At 39.0% G+C, this 12,157-nt stretch overlaps 1 protein-coding gene across 1 annotated transcript in view; it reads left to right on the top strand.

The window, feature by feature from the left end:
• Window positions 1-12,157, top strand: part of LOC136865972 (serine-rich adhesin for platelets) — a 211,432-nt gene that overhangs the window by 179,648 nt on the left and 19,627 nt on the right. The gene's annotated exons all lie outside the window — the stretch shown is intronic.

The following is a 12,157-nucleotide window of genomic DNA, read 5'->3' as shown; positions in this document are numbered from 1 at the left end:
GTGATGGTCATTTCTGAGGATGGCCAAGGTAAAAAAAAATATCGGTGCTTTATTTTTAGAATGAGTTTCCGACTTGCTCTTGTGCTTCTTAGTACTTCTTAGTACTTGTTAGCTCATTAGTCAAACGACCCAAGAAATCCTGAGCATCCTTCAGTGAGTCCACATTTCAAAGGCTTCCAAGCATTTCATTGATAGTCTCTTCAGGGCTCATGTTTCAACATGTTTCACTAAACAGGAATATAGTTACAAATCCAATTGTTAAAGCTTATAAATGCCTATTTTGACCATTAGGGCCTGTTTCCTGGAAAATGCCTATTCAAGCACCTAAAATGTCTTTTTCAAGGATTTTATTTTATTTTTTACCTCGATATATCTTGTTGGTTGGCAGAGAGTAATAGGCCACTTACGCTCATTAACCCTTTCCCGCCTATATTAAAATGCATGTTTTCCCCAGAATTAAAGCAATTCTTTTCAGCCATCATTATGATAATGCAGACATGTAAGCAGCATGCTCATTCGTTTTCTGGGGAATTAAATCGAAAATGTTTTCATCAAATTTAAGGGAGAAATACTCTAATGCTGTACTACCCACAGGATGAGAATGGCAAGGTCCTACCTCTTCAGTAAAGTCCGCCGGTTCGACGTAAGACAATGTATTTGTCCACTGAAAGTTCGGCCTACAATCTACGTCGTCATTTCCTGAAATATCATCACTTTCATTTTCACTTTCCACTTCACTGAGTTCACTTAAGCCACTACTAACAGTTTCACGGTCAGAATTATCGTTCATCAAACGTTCAATGTCGTTATCACATAAAATATTTTCACGCGAATTAAGTGTCGACATGTTTGTTTACAATAAGTCACTGCCTTCCATATTTTGTGTTCTAATACGCCTGCTAAGGTTTTAAAAGAAGAAAACTAATATCTTTGGTCTCTAGGAAGTGCACATGCTAGTAACAGTAAGTTATATTTGTCTATCGGCCGATAGATGGCTCATACTTGCGACTAGAAGTACTTTTTTTTTTTTTTTTGCTGGGGCTTTACGTCGCACCGACACAGATAGGTCTTATGGCAACGATGGGATAGGAAAGGCTTAGGAGTTGGAAGGAAGCGGCCGTGGCCTTCAGGGCTGCCGATAGTGGGATTCGAACCTACTATCTCCCGGATGCAAGCTCACAGCCGCGCGCCTCTACGCGCACGGCCAACTCGCCCGGTGACTAGAAGTACAAGTACGCTTTACTACGCTATGGGTGGGAGGCCCTAAGCTTTCGCGCTACGCATTACTACGCTATGGGCGGGAGAGGGTTAAAACAGACAGCAGATAATGTGGTACTCTTTGTGATCTGCTTCATCGAGTGTGCAGATTCATGATCACATGACCAAACGTATGACAACTTCCTGTGATGAATAGAGAAAGTGTTGAGTTTTCTTTTCTTTTTCGGCAGCCTTGGAAGGTGATTTTGTTTTATACAGAGTGGCAAGGTTTTGGTATACCGCCAGCTATATTAACAGTGGTGGCCAGAGAGCTGCTGCTAGTGAAGGCAGTGGAGTGGTGTGCAGTAAAGAAACTCGCCTGGTTGAAATTCCCGGAGATGTGGACAAAGCTTTGAGGGCCAAGTTCAGGAAGATCCTGTTAAGAAGTCCTGGTTGGGTAGTTGAAAAATAAATATATTATGTCTGTGGAACTTCTTCAGTGGAAGCGGCCTCATTTAAGTATTGTCCTGTCACATCCTGTGAGGTTGAGAGGACATTCTATCAATTTATAAATATCCTGACTGAAACAAAACAAATTTACACCAGAAAAATGTTTAAAAAATGCACAGTGGTCAAATTTAATGTAGGTGGAGAGTACAGTGGTTTAGTAGTTTCAGTACACTTTCATTCTGTCTACACAGATTTGAGATCAATAACAAAGTGTCATTTCCAAATTAATTTAATAACGCTGACCAGGAGATTTTTAAAAAAATAGTTAAATGAATACATGTGTATACGATTTTGATTTTGATAGTGTCTTTTTGGGCTTACTAAAACAGGATTTTTAATGTCTAAATGTCCTCATGTTAGTTATAAATAAAGACATTGAGACATTATCAGGAGAAGGGCATCTTCACCACAATAAGAGATCTAAAATTAACTAAAAATAAATAGCTTCTCTCCCTATTCTTGCATGGATGAAAGTAGAATTGATTGGATGATTTTCTGGGCATTTTGTACTACAGTAGTTCAGTGTTCCTTGTATAAACGTATATGAGTTTTAAGTTTTCAGCCTAAAGGTTGGTTGTATCCTCAACAGCTCCACGTTCAGCTGTCAGGGATAAACTTGGCATCACTGAAGAACAACAATAGTAGAGAAATGAAGAGTTTCTTGTTACTTTCCCCACTGAACAAGAAGGTGCTGTTACATATCAATCTGTCAAGGCTACTGAAATACACACACCTACTAATGCTAGTAAGCCAGATTTAAGCAGTTCTAGCATTTTCTGCCCCCACTCCCAGAAACAAAGGAATTTGTACATGGCTATATAATGTCATGTTTAAATTGTTTTAAAATATCATTGTACAATTTAGAAAATATTAAATTACTGGATCAAAATGCATACATCATACTTGTGAATCATAAAGATTTCCTCTGCACCTCTTCACAGACTTCAAAGTAGATTTGATGCAATAGATTGCTGCAGCACATCACGCTTGATTCAAAGAATAGACGCAATTAAGTCTCCCTTGTCATGTTGTTGAATGAACATGAATTTTAAGAGTCTTGATGAACACACTAAGAGGCCTCTCTGCTGAACAGTTTGCTATAGGTGCACACAAAAATATTCCAACACTGTACAAGTATTAGGTTAAGCATCCTAAGAGGACTTTTCCCTGAAGTATTTTGTATAGACACAACAACATTTTCATCATAGGTAAGGCATTCAATTAAAAATTTGTCCATGCATTCAATCCATCAAATGAGAAGAAAAGCTGCCCTGTGAAATCACCACCCTTGGCGCCTAGGTTGCCCAGGCATAAATCTAACACTGCTAGTACTGCTGATACCTCAGTTGCTTTAATATTGCCAAAGCCAGGGGTGAGACTGAGACTTATCAGTGAAAGTAACAAATTTGTTCTAGCCCATATCACATAGTGTGTTGTAAACACTCACTGTGTTTTACTAGGAATGGATTTGGGCTTTTGGAAATATAACTAAGGAATTAAAGGAACTGGTCTGAAGTCACATGTACTCACTAATTAACTGGACTCAACAAATACCTCCTCCTGATTCTCCTGCAGTTGTGTATTTTTTTATTTTTATTTTTTCTTTTCACAAATTTAATTTTGTCCCTTATGGTGATAGAAACAAATTGATCCATATAGCATTTTAAAATATATGATAGATGGTAAAGAACTGGACTGGAATACAATGATCAATATGAATAAAATCTGGAAAAGCAGAGGCATGAGTAAAAGAACTAAATCTAGACTGGTCAACACCATAGTCTTCCCCATTGCCACCCGCAGATTGTGAAATTTGGACGTTAAAGAACGCTGACAGGAGTAGGATTGTGCTTTTGAGTTTTAGTGTTGGTGACATAGGCTGAGAATACCAAGGAGAGCCAGAATCAGTAGCCAAAAGTCTCATTTGAAGGCATGGCAGAGAGGCGAAGGCTATCCTATTTTGGCCACATAATGAGAAGCACTTCCTTGAAAAAGGTTGTCATGCTGGGAATGAAAATCCACAGCAGTTGAGAAGCTATAGGTCTACCACTATGAAAAAATAGTTATGACAGGATTCACCAGCACTGGGTGCAAGTCTCCTTTCCCCTGCACGTGCGCTCAAGCTGCCTCTCCGACTAGCTTCCACTGTCACCACTGCTGCTGTCCTCTTCATTTCTGGATGTGTCATTTCGTCACTCCAATTCACTCTGATGATTATTCTGTCAATCTCGACGTCAGTAACACATTACATGTAATAGCTACCACTATTAGCTAACAAATTTATGTAAATCATCCAAGACGATTTTGTATTGATTAGGTGGTCTAATAAATAACTTAATGTTATTATTTCAATCAGTCAGTAACACAGTCGTGATTTGAGTCTTCCTTCTCCATAGCTTGCACATGCTCACAAAATCTTCTTTATTTATCGACCTTGTATTCTTGGAATGCATAGCTTCTCTTTTACTTTTAAAGAACTACCAATTGACAGTTGTGCAACTTGGGCTTTAATGTTGCCCCAAACCAGCGCAATTGGATTGAGATCTAGATGGTAAAGTGGTAGGCGCAAAGAAATGTGGCGTAGCTGTGAATAATATCCTCAACTACAAATACTTTTTCGTGAGGAATGCTTTGGACTAATTTAATGTATTCAGCCTTATCCTTTGTGGCATCAAATGAAACTCAATGTTTCTCTAACCGCTGAACTATGTCGCTTTTGTTAGAGAATCTGCAGTGGCACTTTGTTTCTCTCATTGCAGTGGAATGTTCTGTTATCCACGACGATAACACTTCGACATGGCAAAACTGGGAGCAGCTGCATTTCGAGCCAGTTTTTAAATTCTTGAAGTTCATTGACCTGATAATCACCTGATTTTTGTCCTGATTTAAAAGTCAAAACCTTCCTTCTCACCTCCATGAACAACCCCAATATTTGCCGTAGCCCCTATTTCCTCTTCCGATCGCCAACTCTTCAAAACAATGTGTGACTGCTAAATGTACGTCTTGTCAGCATAAACAATGTTGTAACCTTCACACCTGAACTGTTTGATTTGTTGTAGGTACCAGTACCTTGTCCTCCGTGTAATTATATCGGGATTGAGGGAAGTAAGGATTTTACCAATTTTGGAAATTTCCTCTTTCATAACATATGAGAAGTCAATTTCGAACCTAATTGTGCCGTCATTGGAATAGAAAATGTGGGTTTGTTCCTTGCAAGGATTTCCTTGCCTTCTTTCATGATTGTGCTTACAGAACTCAGTGACACACCGGTAGCTTCACTCATTATTTGTAACACATTGGTGTTTGCTGTTATGTCTGTCTCTTTTACTGTCTGGAAATAATATTGGTAAACATTGTACACAATTTGCCATGCTTGATCCCTAAGAGCTCTTCCGGATACTTTCAAGGATGTTGATGTCGCAACTCTTCACACACAGATTTCTACAATAACACATACGTACATGCATAACCTTTGACAGTACTATTTGAGAATCCACCATCCTCTGGGCTGATGACCTAACAGAGAGACTAATAACTGCAATCTGCACAATCTGCACTTGGGTTATACTAGCCACAGCTGCACAAAGAGTGAGCAAGCACTGTACTGTAGAAGGGGCAGCAGGCATGGAGTAGAGTGGGGGAGTGTTCTCCCTCCATGCTGGTGCACATGCGCAGACTGATTTTTTTACAAGCTGGTATACCCATAGTGTGAAATTTTCCTTTAGATCTGGCTCATGTGTATCACCTAAAACTGGTATAAATAATGGAAAGGACAGACAAGTAACAAATCAAGTAATGTATTTTGGCAGATTTTCGGGGTCCTTAAAACTAAAATTACTGCACAGAGAAATAGCATGTTTTCCTATCCACTAAATTTACTAATATTATATTTACAGTTAATCGCAAGTTCATTTGCAGTTGAGTTTTCTACTTGATGCAGGTTTTACTCATGATCGTAACACCCACTCGAACACTAGTTTCAAACTTCTGTTCTCCATGCGTCTGCTCACAGTGCAGTGTTGTTCCAGAACACTTCACACCTAGCAAGCCTCGTTGAACTCCTTGTAGCCATCTGACGGGCTCACTTTTGATGAATGACACGACGGACCCGTGACTGCCTGCTGACTTTCTCTTGCGATTGACTCACTTCAGACTGACTCCAGATTATCTTGATTGATAAATTTCATTTTTTATTCCATATTGATAGTCACCATAAGTCATAAATGAAAGAGAAGTTCCACCTAATCAATACTATTTTATTTTAAAATCATTGAATTCTAGAATATGTCATTGGCTCTCAATATGAGGCATAATATGTAATTGCAATTCTAGTGTAGCTGAGGATGACCTTTTGAGAGGTCGAAACTGGTCCTACATGTGACAATAAAATAGTATTGATTAGGTGGAACTTCTCTTTCATTTATGACGTATGACTCCAGATTAACTAACCCTGCGCTCCCACAGTTGTGATCTTATATAGGCAAGTGTGAGATTCTAATAGCTTCTTCCTCCAGATCATTGTGGATACCATGTCCATTGTTAATCAGCTTCCAGATTCTTCCATGAGCTTCTTCATTGTGAGCCTCAACAATTCACTGGCGCTGTTGTTTTGCTCATGGTTGGTCTCATCCATATTGTCCTTGCTGCACCGTGGTTATTACCTCTCACTGGCATTCTTGCCAGCTGCCCTTAGTCAGTCTTCATTGTCATGTCTGTCTGTCAGGTCATCAGCCCAAAGGATCCTCAAATAGCACCACCAAAGGTTATGTGGTTATAAGGAAACCGCAAAAACCAATGGCAGCACCAAAATGAGTCGTACTAGGCAAGACGAGGAGTGAGGTAGTTTGCCATTGCTTTCCTCACTGGGTCAGAAAGTGCTATTGCAGCACGACTGACCCTATGAGCAACACCTTTCATAACACTCAGATGCACTAGTCATGCCCTGAATGTCATTACTCAGCACCACCCACACCCCAGCAGCTTCCATATTGTCACAGCCATGGATGAGACTGGGACTTCGGTGGAAGCTACACTTACTCTGGCCTGTCCCAAGAGATGGATACAAAAGTACTGTATCCATCAAGAAATGGCAGCAGGCAATTCATTGTCATAGCATAAATAAATAGGAAAACATAACAGGATAAACAAAATGACTGGTGAGCATCATAAAAAGGAGCAACAGAAAAGGAGACGTAGACAAACATGGAAACACAAAAGGACAAGGATAATCTTGAAATAGATTGGCTCTTTCCTCATCAATCTCAATTCTTCTGTATCTGTTCTCAGCCCCCAGTAAGGTCGTTTCTGCTTCCCAGCGTTATCAGGAGGGCAGGTGTCGGTCTTGTGTAGGATAAGAAAAAGTCAGGTAAACATAGAAAAAGGGAAGAGACAAAAGGAAAAATATGAAAGCTAGCTTTCTTCTTATCTTCTTTCTTCTAGAAGTTTGTTCAGTGGATATCAGGTCACGTAAGGTCTGGAATCTCCGAGTGGTATCATGTGGCAATACACACATAGCTACTGAGATAGTTTTCTTCAAACTTAATATTGTTTTCTAGTGATTTTTGTGTGCATTTGGTATATTCTATCTGGTGGCCAGCTGTGTATTTGTCTGTGGGATGGATGTAAGAATATGGCTACTCCTTGTACTGCGGTGACTTGGTAAATGCATTGTAAGCATTGGGGTGTGAAGTGAAGTTTACACATAATACTAAACACTGAGTCATGGGAGGACACTGAATGTGTGATGTTAATAACGGGTTGCTGCTCCGAGAGCCATCAAAACAGCAGAAATATGGCAAGGCATCAACTCTACAAGGTGTTGAAATCGTTCTGAAGGGATCTGGATCCACACATCTTGCACTGCTACCCACAATTGGTCTTGTGTAGTTGATACGGGGTTCATGGAACATACACGAGCGTCGACAGCGTCCCATAAATGCTCTATTGGATTAAGATCAGGGAATCTGGAGGGCCAATCCATGGTCGTAACTTCACTGGAGTGGTCCTCCAACCACCTGCATGCCACCACAGAGTTGGTGACATGGCCCATTGTCCTGCTGAAACCTCGCATCTCCATCTGGGTAGCCTAGGGCCAGAAAGGGATGCAGATGGTATGAAAAAGTGTCCACATAACGTGCACCTGTCAGCACTCCCTGCAGACAACCTGACTTTTAACCCCGTTTATCACCATACCATTGCCTGCTATCCATCTCACAACATTATCAAGGTCATTTTGCAGTTGCTCGCAGTCTTTAACTTCTTTATTACTCTATACAGAATAACATCATTCACAAAAAGCCTTATCTCTGATTCCACTTCTTTACTCATATAATTTATATATATAATATATATATATAAGAAAACATAAGGGTCCAGTAATACTGTCATGAGGAATTCCCCTTTTAATGATTACAGGGTCAGATAAAGCTTTGCCTACTCTATTCTCTGAGATCTATTTTCTAGAAATATAACAGCCCATTCAGTCACTCTAGCCCAATTTCACTGATTTTTGCCAACCCAGCTAATTGAAATAACCACACTAAAACACTATAGGGCCCTCAGCATAAATGATATTATTTTGAAATTTAAACAATGACCGAAGACCCAGAGGAAATGTACCATCACAATGGGCAGACCAACTTATAAACCTGACCAGAGCGAGCTTGCAAGAAACGGTCTGCCATGCTCAGGATAGGAAATCCTGGAGGCAAACCATCAACTTGCTTTTGCATCATGATGTCGCCAAACTCTTACGTAGGGTTAGAGCATGAGAAAGAGAAATTATATAAATCTAACCTTGTATTACTGCAAGAGAGTGATTGGTTCATTGCTGAGACTAAGGACCCACCAAACCGCCCCTAGAAATGTTTTTGTTTTTAAAATGAAGTATCATAAGTCATGTGACAAACACTTTCCTTTGAATAAGAAATTAAAGAGACACAAATAGGTGTTTACTGATGCTACAAATTGGATCACCTTCTACATTTTTTAAAACTTTTCATGTAGAATGTTTAGATCCATTTTGATGTTATAAATATCGAGCAAGATGGCTGCATGGATTGGGCTGTGTGGGTTCAAATCCCATCATCGGCAGCCGTGAAGATGATTTTCTGTGGTTTTCTTTTTCATACCAAGCAAATACTGGTGCTGTTACTTAATTAATGCCCTGGTCGCTACATTCCCAATTGTTACCCTTTTCCATTCTTGCATCACAAAAAAAGGCTTTGATAATTATGTTTGTATGGTGTTAAACGACTAACAGAAAAAAAGAAAAAAGAAATTGTGAATGTGATATTATAATGTGATTGCTGAAGCGTGAGCGTTCTGTGTTTCTGATTCAGAAGTTTCTGCTATCATGTCCCATGTAATTAACATCACAGGTTAGTACATACTATTGGGATTACTGTCTCTTATGAAGCTCATTTCTTAATACATTTTGAGCAATAAATGCCATACTAGCTCTTGTTTTCCTCCCCTCTCAATATTTACAGAGTTACTATTATTTAAATGTATTTATTTATTTATAACCAGAAACAGCATAGCGCTGAATTATAAAAATGCATAATAAATCTTATGCACATTATATTTTACGTATTTACTTAAATAATGTTATAAGGAAAGAAAACTTCATTTAAACACATTGGAAGTGACAGAGAATGGAAGATCAGAAGAACCAGGCAGAAAAGGATATGAAGCTATATTATGTAAGAAATATCATGACAAAAGGAAGGATATAATAAGAAATTATCTAAGTTCCTATTTAGTGGTACGTGGCTACAGTTCAGATAAAGATGGGCGTTTGGGTAAGAAAGGCAGGGTCTTGGTTCTGGTACTACAAGAAGAGACATGGAGAGGATAGAAGGAAACTAATTCAGGCGGCCTAAATAAACTATTAGCTCCTATGTATAAAGTTTTGAGATTTACTTTTCTCTGGAAAAGACTTTTTTCATAAGTTTGAGAAATAGGATGAATTAAATCACCTCTTTATTTAATTGACTGTTTATTTATTTATTTATTTATTTACAGTAGAGTCTCGATTATCCGACCTAAACGGGACCTGGAGTATGTCGGATCACCGAAAATGTCGGATAATACGGAATAACTTTGAAAACGAACTAAAACAAACAGGAAGGCTATACTGTATTACGTACTATGTTTTACGGGACTCTATTTATTGTCTTATTAATTCAATTGTACAGTAGATGCAGTACTCTTTTCTTACTATGCCTGTAGCCAGGTGCAGACGTCTTGGCTTGGGCTGCAAGAGTTTTGATGTCAGCATCTTGAAATTCAGCCCAGTCTAATCACAATTAAAAATCTGATCACCGGTTAATCCTTTAGCAAGAATTCTTTCTTGAAATTGTCTTTTAAATTTCACAACCTCATAGGATTTAGCTGACAGTTCTTCTCCACAGATATTAAGCTGCCCAATGCCGTACCGTTTTTCCCACCGATCAAGCCACCCAGCAATAGCAGTAAAATCAGGGTCCCTTTATTAAACTCCATCTGGATATACACCGCCATTTCTTGCAGAATGGGGCCAGATATTGACAAGCCCTTTTCCTGGTTTTTAGTGAACCAAAGAAATAGTGCTTCACTTACTTTTTCGTACTCACATTTTTCATTTTTTTCTTTCTAATTTTCAGTGCATCACTTGTTGCTCTCGAAGAGCACCACTTTTCAATTTATTCCCTCGTATGTTTCCAGTCTCCCACTGTAACACGTCCAACACCATAATCTGAAGCCATTTTTTGGAGAGTTTCCCCTTTGTCCAGTCTCTTTAACCCACTCTACTTGTCTTCCACAGAAACAATCACTTTCTTACGTTTACTCGCCATACTCACAGAGGATATGAAAACTATAACATCCGCACCTAACCAATACTACATTGCAAAATCCTACCGCATGACTGCTAGTGCTTGTCACACAGTCGCACCCTCCACACCCCGTGTCCCAGAATTGCATCCACCTAAAGTTCAAATTAAGCCTACCAGTTTCGGATAACACGGAGTGTCGGATAAGCGAAGGTCGGTTGAGCGAGACTCTACTGTATTTATTTATTTATTTATTTATTTATTTATTTATTTATTTATTTTATTTAATTTAATTTATTTATTTATTTATTTATTTATAAAGCACAAGATACAACTGCACTGAGCAAATTTCACTTGCACTGTCAACAGACTATTTAACAAACGTAAACTTTCATAATGAAATATAACAAACATAACAAAATATAACAAGATCAGGTACACAGCCTACTAATAACAACTGTCCAAAACGAAAACCATGAGAATGTCCATGTTCATAGCCAAGTCATCGCGGGTCAAGATGGCGGTATAATCCCTTCACATCAACTTATCTTTAAGAGACTATTTACACACCTCTCGAATACACTTTTATTTGATGCTATATCAAGCTCTTGTCTCCTATTAATATTGTTAAAGAGTGTTGGGAGGCGGATTAGGAAAGATCGTTGAAGTATTGAGTGCTGAGTGTGGGGAATGTGGAGAAGGTCTTTGGTTCTGGTGGAGTGGGAAGGAACACGGAGAGAGAGAGAGAGAGAGAGAGAGAGAGAGAGAGAGAGACTGTGTTCTTAAGTTCATTTCTTGTACCTTGTTTATTACAAAATTTAATTCCCCCCAATTTGATTTTACGTTACACCGACACAAATAGGTCTTATGGCAATGATGGGATAGTTAAGGGCTAGGAGTGGGAATGAAGTGACCATGGCCTTAATTAAGGTACATCCCTGGCATTTGCTTGGTGTGAAAATGGGAAACCATGGAAAACCATCTTCAGGGCTGCCAACAGTGGGGTTTGAACCCATTATCTCCCGAGTACAAGCTGATAGCTACATGACTCTAAGGCCGCTATTAGCTAGTGGCACTAGTTGCCAGAGGATTTAAGTACCGGGCAATCAGTGGCGCAACTTGTGAATAATTGCTCGGTTCTTACCTGGGAATAGTCAGTTAAGAGAATGACATCCTATGAAGAACTACTTCTTCTTCTTGCTCTTCTATTAAAAAGGAAAACCGAAGAGTTAGGAAAATGCGGAAACATCCTATATTTGTTTCTCGACTGACTAGAGGATTACAGTATATTATACATTGTTTGATGATCTAAATGAGGACGACAATAAATTTTTCAATTACCTGCGCCTGTCAAAGTCGTCATTTTACGAATTGCTTGGCTTCATAAAAGAAGAAATAATGGGAAACGACACAAGACTAAACAAGTGTTTCCCAGCTGAGCTGTAATTCACTAATGTAGCCATATAATGAATCAATGGTACTTGTAAATGTAAACGATTATAGAATTTTTATGGGAATTACATATTTCCATATAAGAGTAGTAAACGTTTTATAATACCCGCATAGCGGGCGAGTTGGCCGTGCGGTTAGAAGCGTGCAGCTGTGAGGTTGCATCCGGGAGATAGTAGGTTCGAATC

The sequence above is a fragment of the Anabrus simplex genome, chromosome 3 (assembly GCF_040414725.1).
Source record: "Anabrus simplex isolate iqAnaSimp1 chromosome 3, ASM4041472v1, whole genome shotgun sequence".
In the NCBI taxonomy this organism is placed as follows: Eukaryota; Metazoa; Arthropoda; class Insecta; order Orthoptera; family Tettigoniidae; genus Anabrus; species Anabrus simplex.
The sequence above is the reverse complement of the archived record's forward strand: the minus strand, read 5'-3'. Positions and strand labels throughout refer to the sequence as shown.